A 19,563-nucleotide genomic window follows, 5' to 3' on the forward strand; every position below is an offset into this window, starting at 1 on the left:
TTCTGCGGGTGTGACTGTGTCCTGTTGACAAAGGCTGGGGCTTGTCAAGCGGAGAGGGGAGCAGCATTTTTAGGACATTTGTGCATACGTTAGTCTCAGCCAGTGGCTCTGTTTACAACATTTTTTCCACATATTAAGATTTATGGCAAAGTATGATTATCAATGAGACTTACAGGCAGCTTTAGCGTCTTCCTAACAATTCACTAATAGCTGGTTGTATAAGACATGCTGGGAGAACACAGACGAAACAGTTGAAAATATTGATTTTCTAAATGGTTGTTCAACAGATAGTTTGTTTACTGGCCTTTTCCTTTTTATCTTTACCTCATGTGGTTCTGTGTCCACCACAGCCTCTCTGCTGTTCCCTGTGTGTGTGTGTGTGTGTGTGTGTGTGTGTGTGTGTGTGTGTGTGTGTGTGTGTGTGTGTGTGTGTGTGTTTGTGTGTGTGTGTGATTATGCAGCCCTGCTTATTGATGTTGATGCATTTTCAGTGTCAACGTCATCGATTACGGCTACTAATCACAGTTGTGTTGTGTGTGTAGTGGGCGATAGAGCCAGAGAAAGAGAGAGAGGGAGAGAGAGAGAGAGAGGCTGGTGGCCAGAGCAGAGAGTTCGGCGTTATCACTATAGCTGTGAATGTAGCAGTGCAATGTATGTGCACTTGAGGTTATTCCAGGTCAAAAGACCCAAGTCACCTTCCTGCTTATCCCCTATGCTTCCCAATTATAGTCCAGACAATGAGCCTGGAAGGTTTCCAATGCTGAGGCTGGGAAATACAGGATTCTGCATTGTCCCTGGACTGTGTCATTGTCAGTTGATGGTAAACATTCTGAAGATTATAAGCAATTTTCAGATATTTTTCCTCTGCACCGCACATTTGATAGTTTTGTGTCAGTTTGAAGGAAAAGTCTCTATACTCCCTCAGCCAGGAAGGAGTGCAGGAAGGTGAAGATACGGTTTCCTCCCGAGAGCTCAACGCACTGCAACTTAAGAAAATACATGCAAATAGACAAAACACAGGTAAACTCAGACATCTTCATCAATCTGACAACACATGCAATGCAAATACACACAACACGAGCACTTTCATCAGGGCTGTGTGACGTCGCCTTTCTTCATTTGACACATGCCCACTTCAAAGCAGCAAGAAAAGCACAGATGAAACAGCATGGACAGAACATTTTCATTTGAAGGAACAAAAAACAAAAAACCTTAGACACTTGTTTGGCAGAAATGTTTGTACCCATTTAAGACTCCATTGCTACAATGATAAGTCAATAGAGGAAAACTGTGTTTTAGGGCACTTTAAAGGGTCATTGTAGTGATTAAATGCTGCACTAAAGTTCAACCTTCAAGCAGCTCATCTCTAAACACCTGGACTATCCTGATTTTTAGTATCTTTATGGGTCAAACTCCAAAAATGCTGAGTCCTTCACTTCCTATAAAGCCACCATCTTTGTATGGCCCCCTCCTGCCTGAAAAAAGCTCATGTCTTTCAAAGTCCACATGTCCTTTTTGCAATGCAAATATTCTGTTACAGAATATGTTAATACCCCCTCATAATCTTTCTGTGCTGACCTCCAGGGGTTTATCTTCTCACCATGCTGCAGTGATGCAGCAGTGTACTCCATGGTTTGTCAGTACACAGTGGCATCAATGAGCACAACAACAGAGCACACGTCTAACTGCAACAAACCTGAAACCTTCAAACGAAGAGGGCAGTGAGATGCTCCTTTCCATCTGTTGTTACCGTTGATTACTCTTGTGAAGTCTCCAAGCCTGAGCTGAGATAAATAACCCTGATGACATCATTATGTGTATTTTCTTAGACTTGAAAAGGCTCCTGCTGAGACAAAAAAACATGCACTGATACTGTTTTTACAGGCTGAGTAGGACTAACCATGCAGCTGTTAAATCTCTGCTGTTCCCTTTAAGTTCTGATATACTTCCATAGATGCACAGCTGCTAATAATGGCTGTGCCAACTTCAGCTGACGGGAGTTTTGTTAAGTTTAGTTACTTTCACCTTATTCAGTAAAACTCTCATTGTCTTATTGTGTGTATTTGAAAATGTACAAACCAACAAAGGAAATGCTGCTAGCATGTCTAGAGAGGAACTATAATTGATTACCCAATATCCTTTTTCTTTTTTTTTTTTTTTTTTTTTGCTAATGCTCCCACTATCAGTTGTGCACACTCTTCAGCATCACTGCTGGGTGACAGCCTGACTACACAGACTGGAACTGGCACTTGACTAAGATCAGTGGGTGCCTTGTTTGCAAGGAGCAGTTGACGCCACAGGGCCATGCCATATGCAGCACCATGCAGAAAAGAGCATGCAGGCGAGAAATCGTTCCCCTAAAGTGAGCTGCATGATAGATGGGAGAGGAACATTGAGTGACACATTTTTTTGTTTTGTGAGTATGCTGAGTCTCTGTCAGCAAGACAGCTATTGTTGCTAGACAGAGAAGAAGCAATTTATTCAAGCGGAAGAATGGAGCAACAGTTTCTTGGATAATTTGCCTTTCAGTGATGCTGAATCATGTGGACAAAGCGGATCTCAGCGCGGGTCCAGCTGGTGTTGTTCATTGATTATCTCCTGGTAAGTTCACAGAGATGTTTTATGGAGGAGAGCTCAATAATATATGGAGCTCAAGGCTGTTTAGAAAAATGATATCAATTGAAAGTATGATGAAACAGTTACTCTAAGGGAGCCATATGATAGATGCTCTCCACCACACAAACCACAAACATACAAAGAATGAAAACTTTCTTGCTTCTCTTATTCTGACAGTCCTGCCCCCTCAAAAATGTTATTTTACTGTCTCACTATCATTTCCCAAATCCAACTCTGTTGACACTACTTCACTGGTTTCTCCACTGGTTGGTAAACAATTGAAATGAACAGCAGAAGGAGACCAGTCATTACATACAAAACATTTTTGGTAACCCTTTTTTTTAGTATCAAGCAGATCCAGATTCTATATTAATACTGTGAAAGCATCAGAGCCTCAGTCCACAGAGAAATGCACACAGCCTGTATTCAGAAACTGAGCCTTAAAACAAGCCATCAGGACTTCTGTAACTTTGTGATGTCACAACAAAGCAGTCCCCGCTCTCAGCCATGCCCCAAGCCCCGCCCACCTGGACCCACTATCTAACTCTACAAGATTTGGTTTCTCTGAGTGTTGAAAAATCTGCTGAAATCTGCTATATTGTTATTTGTTCACTCAAAAAAACTGTCTGCCAATCAGAGGAGAGGCTTAGAGCCTCTCTGAGTCTCTCCTCTGATTGGCTCACAGTTTTTTTGAGAGATATATTCTTACGGATATCAAATAAAACTGAACCAAAACTAAAAAGTGTAAAACATAGGACCTTTAATTTATAGGTCATTCATTATGTTGCAATTATGTATTAATGTGAAGAAATTTACAAGAAATAAGTAAGTAATAATTCCACATACACTATATATTATATCATATATAATAATATCATTGTTACAGTAAGTAGTTTATAATATCTTTGGCATTAATCTCCCTTATTGCAGTGTGTTGAAATGACCTAAATGTCCTATGCTGTATGTGGGTTGTACTATTAACTATAACAATTAATTCCCATATAATCACAGTCTAACCCTCTTTATTCTGCTTCAATTTACTCTGAAGTTACACATATTTTACAGTGATACCCGGGAATTACACTACTACAGCTTGTCATTGTACTGATTTTACTGATTTTACTTGGCTGTTATTTCTTGGCAATTTCTTCACATCACCACATAATTACTACATAATTAATGGCCTGCAAATTAGAGGGTTACCACGATTTTTTTCATTTGCACTTTTAAATTTGGTAACGTGGAGAGTCGAGGGACTAATATGAAGTGCAAGATGATTGTCACATAATGACAGAAGTAGTCAAACTACCAACAGTAGCTGTGTGAGCTGTGATTGTACCTGCAATGATAGCATGGTTGACTGTAAGTTTGAAACAGTGTTATTCAACCTTTTGAGAAAATAAAAATGGATTATAAGAGTAACAGTATATGTCTGTTTAGAAATCATTAGAGACCTTTGGCAAGAGCCCTCCCACTGCTGTCATCTGACATAATCTATAGCAGCTGTGTGCTTCATTTTGAATCAGGCAGGTGAAAGCAAATCTGAAAAACATCGTCCTATACAAAATATGTGTTTTACAATTCTCTCTCCATTGTGCAAACATGAGCCATAGTCAGAGCATACATAGCTGCAGATGATGAAAGCTTATATTGTACATTTTCTGGTGTCCTGGGAAAAGTATGTAAATCTTGCACATCAAAGCCTGTTACCATGAGTTGGGGAGTACTACTGCATTATGTGAAAGAAAGTTGTATAAAACCTTTTGTGTCTCCAGATGGAACTGTGTGAAGTCACTTGAGTCAGCACTGATTGGAGCTGAAGGCTACAAGTCTGCAAAGTATAAGAATCTAGGGTTGTGGTGTTAGAGAGAAGTGAGCTTACCAGACTTCTGCAGCCCACTCCTCATCTCTTTTTAAAGCTGCATAGCTGCAAAGCTGCATTATCCGCTATTAGCATACCACACCCAAATCTCCAGCGCAACTGTTGGCAGTCAATTTGCATTGTGTGTAATGTAGGCCGCCATGTTTTGAAAAAAAAGCAAATAAAGAGCATGATATCGCTGGTTTTGGTTCGATTGACAATGCTATAGGAGAGTGATGCTAGGTGCTAAATGCTACCTTTACCCACTAGAATAACATTGCCCACTGCTTCATACACTTCCAGGATTGCCCTAGTTTCAGAAATCAAAGACAAGTATACAGGAAGGCTGAACATAGATGGAAAAAATCTAAACTTGAAGTTCACCACCTACATATCATGGTGTTATTGTTTAAACTGAACCAGACTATTAAAGTTGCGAGAGCTGTCTTCCTGCTGTTCCAGTCTCATACTTATTTTTTTTGCTGGCGAGATCGATGATCTGAGATCCAATTTTCCCCTGACTGTTTTACCGTCTGCCCCACTCAGCTGCCCTATTTTACTGTCTGAATTTGCTCTCACCTCGCTCCAGATCCTTTCAAACACAGAGGCACATGTGTGTCCTCTTCCTCTATTCATAACAACTCTCTCAAAGATGATCATGCTGCAAACTGCCGCTGCCTTTTTTCCAATTGCCAGTCAATCGATTAATGCCTCTGTCATGCAGCTTTCAAGACAAATTACTGCTATGCCAATGAAACAGAGATGATACACCTTCATGACTGCTTAGCCGCCAGCAAAGAGTGGACATCCCTTCATTTCCTCCATTTAAACCTTGACAAAACAGATATTCTTTAAATTGGACCTAATAACTTTGCCGATGCAGTTGATCAGATCACTTCTTAATTACCTTTGATCAGTACATGACTTTTGACCATCATGTTACCAAGCTCGTCCAGTCCTGTTTCCTTCAGACAAGAAATATTGTTAAAATCAAATGCATCTTTACTTCTACAGAGCTCGAACTATTAATTTACAAGTTCATTTCTCTTGTCCAGATTTTTGTAATTCCCTCTACATGTGCTTCAGTCAAGCTGCTTCTTACGGCTGTAGGTGTCCCTGGTGTTTGGTTTGTCTCTTTTCCTCTCCTGACTTCTCTGTAGCTCTGCCCAGGTGCTTCCTGATCAGTCCTTCATGAGGTGCACCTGGGTGGCGGTCGAAAAATCTTTTTTGCTTGGGAAGGTTCCTAACTGAGTGAAATGACCTGGAAGTATCTAAGTGGCAGCCATGATAAATGCTGAGGGAAGGAGCTTCAGTGCTTCTTATTTTATCTCCTTCAACATAGGATGCACTGGAGCTTCCTGTGCGAAAGGAAAGGAGACAATGGCATCCCACAATTCCTTGTTTAAAGTGATGCACCATTGTAGATTAACCCTGGAAACATCTACTCTATGCTTCTTGCACGATGCAAAACTTATGGAAATGAATTTTCTCTAGTTTCTCTAGTTTCTCTATTTGCTCAACTCTAAAAGGTCAAAAGTGCCCATGCCAGGAAATGCTATGCACTTAAATGTCTGCATATAATTTATTCTAGCCCCTTCCTTATTTTTATTTAATTATCATTTTAATGGCCCAACTTTCTCAACTTGTATATTCATTCCTTTCATGTTATCTTCTTTCAGCATCAGTCTTTATGAATTCTCTTTCATATCTTTCCTTGACCTCATGACGTTCTCCATCGAGGTGAAGGAATAGTGGTTAGAGAAAGAGATTTTTTTTTTTTTTTTAACTTTTCGACCACTGCTCTGGCCTGGGAATGATGTGCTTAAAAGCTCTGGTGCCTGCATCAAAAGGGAGAGGCTTCTATCGGGGAGGGGGGGTGGGGGGTTGCCTCTCAGCCTGGATTTTTGTGTTGCTGTTGTGTTCTGTTTTTGTGTCTTTCATAGTCTTCATTTAGAGTCCTGGCTGTTTTTTGTATATTTATGTTAAAGGGTGGGAAGTAATGCTAGAAGATCTTGTTAATTACATGTGAGGCACTGCATACCCTTGCTGCTCCAACTGCAAGACAAAAGGTGATTATGCCTTTGCTGTTTTATCCCAAGCTCTCCCATCAAATATGTTGAATCTTTGGGCTCCTTTAGGAGCCCATGTTTATAGGCAAGTCTTTTTATGGACCTTCATCCCTGCCTCTGGTTTAGTTTGGTCAAGTGCTATATTCATAAAGCTTCTCTCACATACTTACTCTGCTTTAAGAAGGACACTATACTACACTGATGAGCACTTAGCACCACATATTTTGCAGAAACATTACAGCAAGGCTCTCAGATAGCAGATACTGACCCTCTGTTACCACAACATGTCAATACTTTAATATACTACTTCAAATTTCACTGTTAATTTGTTGCATTAACTCTCCCACAGGATCATATACGCTCCCAAATATCACATGAATCGGACACTTCTATTGGTTCAGTGTCTGATTCAGAAGCTTGACTGTTGGTTGCTTGTATACCCAAAGTAAATGGCAGCAGCAGTGTATTATTCTGAGCTCAAAGTGAGGAGAAGTTGGTCTAAGTTTGTTGTACTCACAGAAGAAAAGACAGAAAGACATGACCAGTCAGATATTTAGTGCAGCAGAAGCTTCAGAGCTGATTTTTCAAGAAGAAAAAACAAAAAAAAAAAAGAATGAGAAGAACTCAAGAAAAGATAAAGTTAGAAACTTTAAATCACCTCTAGCACAGTCCAAACAAATGTCTCCAACTTTCTGTGTTAAAGTTTTCTTTCATTGTTATGGTTTGCAGCTTTTATGTATAAAATAATTCATCATATTTTGGTGTGCAGCTAATCCCAATTACAGAGTGCGGAATCCTTTGAGTGACATCATTAATCAGCTGAGGTTGTGCTGATTCTGAATCTGAAACTTTTAAAAATGACAACTTTAAAAGCACAAAGGTGTGAAAAAAAACCCAGAAAAGTCTTAATGTGGGCCTAAGAGGGTTGAAAGAAGAGTTCAGACTCATCATTGTGAACTATTCATAAGATGACTGTTTGTTAAAATAACTCCTTTGCATTATCTTCATCAGTGTGTGTGTGTGTGGCAGTCTCTGTTTATTCCTTTGCACCCACTTCATACAAGCTACAAATTGCGGCTTTGTTGCCACTGTTGACATCAAAAGGATAGCCTGCTGTGGGATTATATGGGCTCAGTGCCTCAGGCTGTGTGGCTTTTTTTTGTGTGTTCACTTCACCAGCAAAAAAACGAAAAACACTAAGATATTGGAGGTTTTTTTTTCTGGCACGCATGTTCTGTTGGGAGCAAAACTCAACATCTCAAAACAGTGATCACTGCATACTATGCACACTGGCTGAGACAGATCACAACTGCCGCTTCATCAGATGGGATTAGCAGGGACACAGTGGGCACTCCTATCACATATTCAGCTCTGGCACCGAATGATTTCTGCTGTGAGCTGATTTTTTTTTTTTTTTTTCACAGGGTCTGTGAAACCTGCTGTTTTGTGTTGGAATTTGCAGATGCACAAAATGATCATCAGAGGCCCACAGCGCTACATTTTTAAACTCTCACCTAATTTCCCTACTTTTGGCAGTTTTCCCTGCATCCCAGGATATGCCTGCCAGGGGCTTATTACAAATTACTAATTGCAGCACAATTACACCACCTCATGTAATCGTGTGGAATACGAGCCATGCAGTGCAACACATCTTAGTTACTGCTAAAAGGAAGGGTGCCAACTAAATTACTGTATTTGTGCTACAACAACAATATGGACTAATGTCACACTGCGATCTGTGTAATCTTAGACTTTTGTCAGCATAGATTTGGTATTATAGCTGCTTAGAGATAGAACTAAATGAAACATGATTCACAGAGGCAAAACAATAATTCACATATTGCACAAACCAAAGGCTCAGCCCAGCAAGGATGTCTTGTTTTTTTATCATCTGATTCATTTGAATACCTTACTGAGTCTTCTGGAGAGGAGGTACCTTGAGTCATTTATCAGTTAGAAACCAACATACTAGCTGTGTTATTCTGAAAGTGCCTAACAATGATGTGCACAAAAGCTGAACGAGCTCCTGTTCGTTTAACTGCTGGGCTGATTTTTGTTGTTCTGACCTTCCTAAAAAAAAAAAAAAAAAAAAAAGTAAAGCAAGATTACGGACCATATTTTATTGGCACAAGGACAACAACAACCAGAGCACAACGGCACGTCTCAGGCACACAAACTATGAGGGCATCTCCAAGTGCACCTGGTATTTATCTATGTGCAGCAGCACGGTGTGACATTAGACTCACAGGGGGCTTTGATTGATAAATAAATACTCTGGAAACTAATCACATCACTGGTCTCGTTGCTGTGAGACAGCTGAGCCGATCACAGTCAAGCATCACAACAGTAGCTTGACACAGAAAGAGAGCTTCTCCAGGAATTTGTATTGTTGTCGTGTACACACACAGCACCACAAATCTGCAGCCAAAGACAGATGGTGGTTTTTTCAGTTAATTATTGACAATAGAAATAAATAATAAAACTACAGCATCAATCCGAGCTCTATTTCAGTCTTAATTCTACTGTAATGGTCTCACGATATGATAATTGATGGAAAATTGCTTTTAAGACATCTATCCTTGGTACAATTTCAAAGGTCCAGACAGTAGCTGTGTCACTAATCCATACTATGAACTAATTCTATACAGTATATGTTACAAACCAATCATCATAGCAGCTGTTTTAGGACTTTATATCAACATATTTGACCATTTTCAGCAGTCAAATGGCTAATTCTAAACTTCAACTTTCACCACCACCTGCACTTTATTTTTATTGCATTATGGCAGGACAGTGTCCATCAACAGCAGACTCAAGCACTGGCCATATTTAGCATGCGTTCTCAGTATACTTCATTCTGTCACTTTTGTAGTGTGAAGATGCTGCATACTAAAAACCTGCACTGCCAAAAGACTCCCACTGCTACATGTTGGATATGAAATTAGCAGACAGACATGGAGAACAAACTGAAGGTCAAGGAAACAAGTGCTACTGGCTCCGATGTTAGAATCACAGCAATCAAGCTCAATTACTCAACAACCACACTATCAGCTCAGGAAGACTCTATGACCAACTAAACAGAAGACCACATTTTTAGATGAAGATTCAAGGTTTTTTTTTTGTTTGTTTGCTTTTGATGTGAAGTGGGTGTAAAAATGGGCCAGAGTGGTGCTTTTTGAAGGTTGCTCTTGTTGTGAGCATGACAGTGTTTGCATGACGTAGTTCATTTCTGTGTGAAAGCTACAGTTTATCCTCTGAGAACGAGAACATCTCTGATGAATTTCATGGCAATTAATCCAACAGTTGTTGAGACATTTCTCTCTGAAAAGGTAACTGTGAACTTGTTAGGATTCATCCTTCTGGGGACCATGAATGTCAATCCACCCAATTTTCGTCAGGTGATATTCCTTGTAGGAACGCAGCAGAAGCATAAGGCTGTATGATTGAGTTCAAGTAGATGGGTGCAGACCCAGAAGTCACTCTGTGGGCAGCATTAGTGGCTTGAGTAGCCTGTTGAGGTGGACTTGTGCCCTTTTAGGCTGATCAAAGACCGGACGGGCTGCCCCACTCTGAACCATCTGTAGGAGTTTCACTGTGATTGAAGGGAGGCCTGCGAGGCGGACATTGAAGTAGTCAATGCCCTTCTGTAGTTTCTCTTGACTAGAGTGATGGAGCAAAACAGCCAACACTGCCATAGACCCCTGCTGCTAGTTTAGCTAAGCCTAAGTCTAAATGCCCAGTTTATAGAACATGTGAGGGTTTTGGTATGTGTTTTAACAACTGCTGAGATTCATTCTGTTCAGTGTATAATTTCCTCACTTGAATCCATAATAAACAAGCAAAAGAAAAGGTTGATGTTCAAAAGAAGCATCAAGGGAATTACTGTGTGCATACTGTGGGCTCATGCTGAACGAGAGATGTAAACTGGCTGCTTTGAGACAAGGACAGTGCTTTGCAAAGAAGCCATCAACAGAGCAATCATCGGGGAGGACCCGAAAGGAGTACGGTGAGATTAAAAGACCTGCTATCAATTTATCAGAGATGCTGCTGAGAGGGAACTTCAACTTTAAAGCAGAATTGGGACATTTTCTGCCTAATGACTGCAATTTATAACCGAGCATGCACAACTCTGAGGCTGAAATCTTGAGAGCCAATTATAATGAACACTTATAGTTGTACCCTTGTGAATTTTACCTGTTGTTAGCGCGACCAATTCGGCACCAAAATGTGATAATATCGCTTTCGCATATGCTCTAGATATCCTATGTTGTTTTTCTGACACAGTCAGGTTTTGACTTAACATCCAGTGAGCCAGCAGCTTTGTCACAGCAAGACAAGCGGAATATCTCATTTCTCGTCTACTTTTTAATTTCTCACTGCAGTAAGCCCTGCAGCAGAATAGACAGTCACCTTTGTGTAGTGGCAATTGACCTTTTGGATCCAGTTTGGGTGAATCTCACTGTCTTAACATAAAATTTCATGAATAATAAGTGGGGCTGATCTTTTTTTGACCACAGAACCTTCATCGAGACAGTTTTACCCATTTGCCAACGACGGTGACTCATTGCTTCTGTCTTGTGTTTTTTTCCCCCCACTATGTCTTTATTTGGCTCAGGGGCTTAGGAAGATAAGCTTTTCCAGCCCTTCTCTAAATTACAGCTGCTTCACAGTGGCGACATCCCCAGCAGAGCCTGAATGTTATCACTCCACAGTGGCACAAGGAGCCCTCCATTTTAGATCTCTGGAGCTAAACAGTTTTTGTTGCTAACCTTGGGGCCCACTGCACATCAGTGGGTAAGAGGAGCCGCTCTGACAGAGCTGCTGTCATGCTGTCAGTGATAACTTAAGCAATGGCTGTGTTTTCTAACATCACAGCTGGGAAAAGTGTGGGGTGGTCATGGGAAACAATTTGTGTGAGTATGTGTTTGTTGTATTGTCATTGCAAGACATTGAAATTACTGTAAGTGTGGATGTTTAAGCCTGCAACTGTGTGTTTGTGGCATAAATGGCTGCAGTATGTGAAGTAATGGAACTAGCAGTGGACAATCTGATGATCTTATTCAGATAGATATTTAATTTCAAAACCAACCGTCACCAGCTACAGTACAATGGTGGAATTACAGTCCATGGGACAAGGGACCTGCCTGGGACCTGGGAAACAGGAGGCAGGACGAGCCAGGTCCAGCTGGTTAGCAGCAGCTTAACTTTCAAATTAAAACATTTATTTGTAGTACCTCACACACACATAACAGTACTGCCCAAATGAATACTCAATACAAATGAAATAAGCAAAAAGTGTTATTGTTTGTGACACAATTTGTGAACAGAAGACAGCATTATGGATGAAGAGTAGATATGAATCACAACTTCCAGGCAGGACTTTCAATATAAAATCAGAGTGGAAACAGGATGCAGATCGTGACTCAGAGCATGGATTGCAGTTCTACCCAAACAGACTGTCGATCTTTTGGGCAGATTGCCCATCAAGTGTTCACACACATAGGTCTCTCCCCAGTTTATTTACCCATAGGAACTTAAAGACATTTCAATGTAGTTGGCTCTGTGTCTGTACAGCAGTCATCATACCATTTTCCTTCCACTATCACTATATTCTGTATTCAGTACATATTCTCTACTTTTCTTATTCTATTTTTTATTTTATTATTTAGAGCTTTTTATCTTACTTTCTACAATTTGCCCTTGTGTTTTGTGTAAACAGGCTGCTCTAACGCTGCAATTTCCCTCTATGATTAATAAAGTATTCCATATTAACTTTGGTTAAATTAAAGATATAATTGATATCTTTATAATGATAGTGTATAAAATGACAACAAAGAATTATCACCCGATTATCACCTGCCCTTGGTTTAACCTTTGTAGCCACTGTACAAGATGACTCCATCAGAGATTAGCTGGTGAACATAATGCAGAATTTAACACATACAGAGCCAAATATTTATCATCAGGAGTCAAAGAAAACTCAAAAAGAGAGCTAAAAAAGAGTGATTATTTGATTTATGTCTGCCAGATGGCCACAAATACAACTCTAAATGAATGATAATGTCACTGCTGGATGAACATATGAGCAACACATTTGACATATCAACCTAAAAGGTGATAGTGTGTGGGAAAACACCAGCCCAGTCAAGTGTGGCAGCTAATGGAGACTGTGTGATATGATTGCAAGTCTGTTAAAATCCATCCAGTGTTTTAATTTCTCACGCTGCTGCAGTGATGTAGAGGTATACTCCAAAGTGTCTCAGTACACGATGACATCACTGCTGGGTGTGGTCACAGTTACAATAGTGCACACTACTGACCACACCCATCAGTGAAATGCTGCTTTTTTATTGAGTTACTCTTTAACTTTTAGGCCAACATAGATGAGATGTGCTGACAGTGGATGGGATCATAACAGCTACTGAGCCTCCATGTCAGCAGGTCTGGAGGTAGGATTGTCAAGCTGTGGAATTGTTTTAAAGTTAGCTGTGGTTTTCCACAGTAAACAAGTCAGACGAGGAGAAGGAGGAACATTTGTGTGAAAACCAACAGCACAAACTCTACTATAACTACCAAAAACTGCGTCCAGTATCTGAGCTAATCACTGCGAGTTCGCAAGTTCGCAGACACTGACATGAAGACATGTCACCTTTCTCCTCAACAGGCTGTGATCCATGAGTCTGAGAGCTGTAAATTACTGTAACAGGCGGGGGGACATCACACCATGAGTTTGTTGTCAGGAAGGCAGGTCAAAGCCAACTAGGGTGTATGATCTGGAGAGCAGTGCACCATGGGAAAGCTCAGGACTCACAGCATGAGAATATAATGTCTCTAAGAATGTTTACCTGTGCACCATCTTTATAGACAGAATAGTAATTTCAGGGATTTTCAGTGATATTTGTCATGCAGTATATTTCTGTTGAGTGCATGACACTCAAAATCACTGCCCTTTGCTCGCAGTCTATCAGTTGTGCTGAATGCTTTGTGAGCAGAGAAAGCCTAAGACTCCGAGGCTTTCAAATTGTAAAAGTTTGTTGAAATACAGTAGGGCTGAGTGGGCAGGAACTGCTGACTATGATGAATGATCTCGCCATTAAATGCCACTGTTTTCAAAAGTGCAGCAACAACAACAACAGGGAATTTGTGTGGGAGAGGAGAACAGGGTCACAGTGAAATTAGAATGCCAGCTCTCAGTGCTCACAGGCCTATTGAATTCACAAATCAAACAAAGGAAAGAACATGAAGCATAAAAGAGGGGAAGGTGAATTTAGCCTTTGTAATCTGACTCACAGTATAATTTTTCCTAATGTATTTAGAGTGCTTTGTGGTAGTAACAAGAGTTTGAGTCATGACTCAGGCACACTGTCGGCCATACGGCTTCAATAATTATTGCACCAGAAAATGTCTTCCCATTGACTTCAGCTGTTCTCGAGTTTCACATGTGTAGCTGCTCCTGCCTGTGGCCCCACGGTCATATTGGTCAGTCAGCAGTGACATCTTAATGTTCCGACTAGTGTTTCACAAAGGAAGAGAGCCGTCGCCTATGTAAACTCCTGGAGGCTCTTTCTAGAGCTCCACAGTGGCCCTGCCCTCCGAGTCTGCAGCTGACTTTGACATACCCTGGAGTCAAGTGCTTCCTGCTAGGACTGCCAGCTGAGGCAGGAGACAGCGGAGGCAGGTGAACTAACACCAGCCAACATGCTTCTTTGGAAAACATTAAGCTGCTACCCAAAGGCAAAGGACCAGAGAGAGTGTTTGTAACTTTGTTTGTTTGTTTTTTGAAAATGACAAGAGCTCATGTTGGCTGAAATTAAATATGAGTGTAAGAGTTCAGAAACTCATTAGACTGTCACTATTTTAAGGTAATTGTTGGGTAAATAGTTGTAATAGCAGGTTTATAATCACTCTACACTACTGTGTTTCTAACGTTTCACCACCCACTGATCCAGAGGAGGAATTTCTGGCACTACTTAACCTACTTTCAAGGTGCATGGAGAGTAGAAATTGTCTTAAAGGGACAATAGTTGAGCCAGTGGTATAAAGCCAGTCACTGTGTCACTGTTTTTTTTTTTTTTTTGGTAATTGTTCTCATCTTGAAACAGAACAGAGCTATTGTAAACATGCTGATGTTTAGCATATGTAATGTTTTCTAAATTCACCATTTTAGTAATGCTAACATTTGCTTAATTATCTCTGGTGGTGATCCCCAAAGTCATTTGCCTTCATCCTTGTGGCACCATGGACATCTGCACCAATGTCATAGCAGCCAATGGTTGTTTAGATATTTCAGTCTGGACCAAAGCGGTGGCCCAACGGACACACCTACATCATCATCCCTGGAGTCACGCCATTAGCTTAGCTACAATATGGTTTCTTTTCTCCTTAAATGCAGGTTTACAATCCAGGGCTTAAATAAATCATTTAAATCATTATGTCCACCAACAAATTCCTACAAATACAAATATGTACTAATAGGAAGAAGATATGCAAAAAGAGGGGGGTGGGTGGGTCTATGTTGTGTTTTTCTGTACTGTTTAAAAAAAAAAAAAAAAAAAACAAAAGATGGAAAAGAAAGAAATTGCCCTGACCTACAGTTCTCAGTGATTTAGCGAATCCACCCTTAACATGACGTCCATACCTCCAAAGCTTGGAGCTCCACCCAAGCAGCTGATTTCTCTAAATGGAGCCTCAAGTGTCAGACATATGCTGTACTCCAGCAGCTGGGCCGTAGTCAGCGGGCATGAATGCAAACAAAAGACCAACTCAATGACAACAGGAGCAATGATTAAATTCATTAGGGAAATGCCTCCCGCCAATGCATGGCAATTTGAGGTGAAGAAGCACATGAAAATTCCCTGCAGCTGTGCTCCATTCACAAGAGGTGTTATTCCGTGTTACAACAGATCAAACGCATCTGACTGCCTGCATGTTGACTCCTCCTAGCTTCTGTTTTGAATGTTTTTGTTGATTTGCTATGTGTTTCAGTGTGCGCAGCTCGTTCGCCTGGTGAAGGTGAGTGAATGAAGCCATAAGGGAGATTTTTCTGGAACGGAACCAACTCCAAGTGTTTCTTTTTTTTTTTTTTTTTTTTAAACAGCAGACTTGGAGACGAGAGTTGTGCAGGGACACCATAGAGGCTTTAAGGCTAAATCCCAAGTTATTTTCCACTTAATTTTTGAACTACAATTGCCTTCCATCCAAGCTATTCCATGTGAGGCAGAGCTGAACAGGAACTGATCCCTTTTCTATTATTTCTGTGTGGAGTTTAATAAAATAGTCCTCCCATTCCTCCCACCTCTCTCGCATAATTTCCCTCGCAAAACAAGAACTTTCTAAAATTCCCTGGGAGCCTTCTGTGCATGTCGAGCTTCTCCCCAAGGTAAAACTGGCCTACTTCTGACTGCATCCTCAGCATCCATCTGCCAAACCCGTAAATTGCGTTTGCCTGCGATTGCAGGTTATCTCATCTGTCAAAGCAGGTCTATCAATTTCACTGAGAGTCTCAACAGAAGGCATTAACCCTCCAATGTTATTTAGGCTTCAAGCATTGACAGACAATAACTGCTAGTGATATCAACACATCTGGTGAGTGCTGTTGACAACTGTGCTGTGACTCTTAGCAATGAGAAACTAATGACCTGAATAACAATGAATACCAATGAAATTGAAGTCATTTAAACAGCTCCTGTTCATTTTGTTCTCTGGCTAGAATAGCATGGTCGTCAATAAGCCACATTAAGCCACATTAGCAGGCCCCAAATGCACTGAACCCTACATTTCCCATGATGCAACGCATAGCATTTTTCATTAGATCACATCTGCAGGGTAAATCCATGTGTTTTTCAAACTCCATGCAATCTTTTATAACACAGTCTTTCAACTAAAGGTTTGTGGTCTCCCAGTCCAACATAACTATAATGACATCATCATGCTCCTTACGACATCATCAGTTATTTTCTGAGACTTGGCAAGCACCTCCAAAGCAACAGACAACATTATACCACTGTTTTCACAGGCTGAGTAGCACTCCTTGTTGTGAGTAAACTGAACCTGGCTTGTAAAATCACAGTGACCCTTTAAATCCTGTTTCAATTGTGAAACCTTATTGTTCAGGTTCTTACCGCGAGCAATGATTAAACCCTTTCACATTATCACACTGTTTTCATTGTTATTTGATGGATTGCTATTATAAAAAATATTGATTTTAGCTGCTTTAAGAAACTGAATAGAGATCAAATAATTAGAAAGTATGTGTGTTGTTGCTGTGTTGGGAGCAATTAATACAAATAATGAAAACTAATAACAAATAAATAAAAGAGGTATTTTTGGTCTGTGCAGACTCATTGTAGAGCTGGACAGTGAGGCCGACTGACATGGCTATGGCAATACCTGGTAAGGTTTGGATTTATTGTAGAGTGAATCACTTTGCGTCAGAATGACTTTGTTCCCATGAACAAACACCGTTGAATCTCTTTAATAAACTACAGGGCCTTGCTGGACTCTCTGTTTTCTGAGTCCAAATCCTTCACAGTGTGATTTTTAGAATAACAGGCATTCAAATGCCGATTAAAGCCCCACTGTGGGAGTGGAAATGTTCCCTCCTACTGCAGCTGCAGACCTCTGTGCGCTGTCCATGGTGCTGAACTGTCCTCGCCGGCCGAGCACCACTTCCTGCCTCCACACTCGGGTTCCTCATTGAGATCCCGCAAGTGCCGTGATACCACTTGTAATCCACAGGAGGGTGGTGATTACAGTGGGTGGCGGCGTGACACCGCCGCCCGTGGGGCCTCGCGGCGGCCATCCACTCCTTAACCAAACACGTGCAGACCTGGGCTATATTTTCTGTGGACGAGTGAGAATAATCAGCACGTAAGGGACCTGCGATATAACCCTCCCTCTCTCTCTCTCTCTCTCTCTCTCTCTCTCTCTCACACACACACACACACACACACACGCACAGCTGTCCACCCGTGCAACTTAAAGCGAGTTAATAAACGTCTTATCCTAACTGTAATCACAAGGGAACATTTTGGAAAGAGTAAGCTAATCTCTCCCTCCCTCCCTCCCGCCCCTCCTCTCTCTCTCTCTCTCTCTCTCTCTCTCTCCCTCCCTCCGTCTTTCACACACTCACGCACAGAAAACAGCACACACATTGGCAGACCCACAAAAACGCGCACGTCTATACACACCCAGGATTAGTATGCGTCGGACACAACTCTCCACCCTCTCAGCTTTCTGGGTTTCCGCGCAGCGCATGATCTTTCCCGCGACGGTCAAAAATAAATAAATATATCAATAAAATAAAATAACATAACAGAAGTGAATACAAAACAACAGTCGCAAGTGGCAAGGTTCGCCACACAGGTTACTTTCTGCACCTGTAATTGTCCAGGAGTGTGAGACACCACTCAGCCCATTAACACGCCGCCTTCCATTAGAGGTGATTCAAACCCAACGTTGGTGTTGAACCTCAGGGACAATAGATGTCATTTAAATCGAAATTGGTGCATTAGAATTCGCTGAAACCCCCAATAGAAGGTGAACTGTAACCCAAATAACCACCACATATGCATGGAAAAAGCAACATAATAAACTACTAACTGCATGGCAGTCACAAGTCATGCATGTATCAGACAGCTGAGGTTATTCCTTACCTTCAGAGACGGACGAGTATCCATTGTGTGCCACCACAGAGGCTCGACACAGTATATTCTGTTCCCTGGTTCAAAGCTACAGCCGCTCCCTTCCCATTCATCCACTAATTCCAGGGGACGAACTGCAAAACCAGCTGCCTGCCCAGCCGCACATCGCGCCTTCTCCCGCACTACTTCTTCTTCTTCTTGACAATTTCCCCCCTCACCAGCAGATGCTCTCTAAACGTGCGGGTTTTTTTGTTGCTTTTTTTTTGCTGGGAGCCAAGCTGCGACGATGAGCTTCACAGCATATCTGTAGCTTCCCCTTCAAGTAAAAATAACTAGCTCGCTGGTGTGTGGGCTCCTCTATATATTTCCAGGCGGGTTTGTTAGAGAGTGGAGCAGGCGCTTCTCTATGTTCTTCCCGCGGTGCAGTAGCCTATAGTTACTTGTCAGTGAAAACACAGTATGTCCCACACAATATGGTTTTCCTCAGTTTGGCTCCTAAACGCTGACTGAAGACGAAAGAAAGAGAAAGAGAGAAAAAAAATGTGAAGTAGTAGATCCGAAAGAAAGTTTGTTTTCCTTTGTTTCCAATAATTCAGGAGTTATTTGTTTGTCCAGGGGTGAGCAGACGGAGACACTCGGTGCGAAGTCTCTGCGCTCGACTGACTGCAACGGAGCGGCGGATAACCCTAGATGGCACAAACTCCGTGGAGCATCGCGCAGCCCGCTGGGAGGAGAGGCGGGGGGGGGGGGGGGCAGATGCAGCCAGGTCAGCCGCAACCACAGCGCCTTTACGGGAAGGGACACACGGGCGAGACTGTAGCGATGATTATGCGTAAAAAGCCACTTTGGCACGGTCCGTACGTGTGTGCTGTGCTGTCTGCAGGAGCTTAAGGACCGACCACGGATTAGTGTGTGCTTAGGGGTGTTAAGCGTTCACAGCAACAAAGTAGCCTATCAGGGCTGTGGGCAATCTCGCTCTTACATTGTCTGTCAGTCCTTTGAAAATGAAGAGCGTGGTTTCCCGCAGGAGGCTGTGCGGACGCCGTTTCCGTTCAGTCCTCAAACTGCCGCTCGCATCGTGCTCGACCTTCAAAAATCACAGGGGTTCACTTCCACGTTTGTGACATTTCGCAGGAAGGGACACAGCTCCTGAGAAGTGAAGGAAGAAAGACCAAACAGGAACTAACCGATGATGAGGTCCTCGGTAACTGAACTGAGGAGTAGGCCTATATAAAGCCATGAAGTGACTTCAGAACAGACTGTTAATCAATGTTTTACTGAGGTGGAAAGTAACTTACTCAAGTAACGTCACAAGTACGTTATACCTGATTTCAGAGGGTCATATTGTAGGCTACTTCCTGCTTCACTACTTTTA

The 19,563-nt window shown here is 41.7% G+C and overlaps 1 protein-coding gene across 1 annotated transcript in view; it reads right to left on the reverse strand.

Moving 5' to 3' along the window:
• The window catches only part of LOC139614206 (leucine-rich repeat and fibronectin type-III domain-containing protein 2), a 140,267-nt gene extending 120,989 nt beyond the window's left edge, over positions 1-19,278 (reverse strand). Inside the window, exon 1 of the mRNA XM_071471386.1 lies at positions 18,201-19,278. The gene's annotated coding sequence lies outside the window, so the exon portion shown is untranslated. The remainder of the gene's footprint in view (positions 1-18,200) is intronic.
• Positions 19,279-19,563: the final 285 nt, after the last annotated feature.

This window comes from Trachinotus anak, unplaced genomic scaffold, assembly GCF_046630095.1.
Source record: "Trachinotus anak isolate AG129_WGS33_773 ecotype Australia unplaced genomic scaffold, CSIRO_AGI_Tana_v1 ptg000033l, whole genome shotgun sequence".
Taxonomy (NCBI): Eukaryota; Metazoa; Chordata; class Actinopteri; order Carangiformes; family Carangidae; genus Trachinotus; species Trachinotus anak.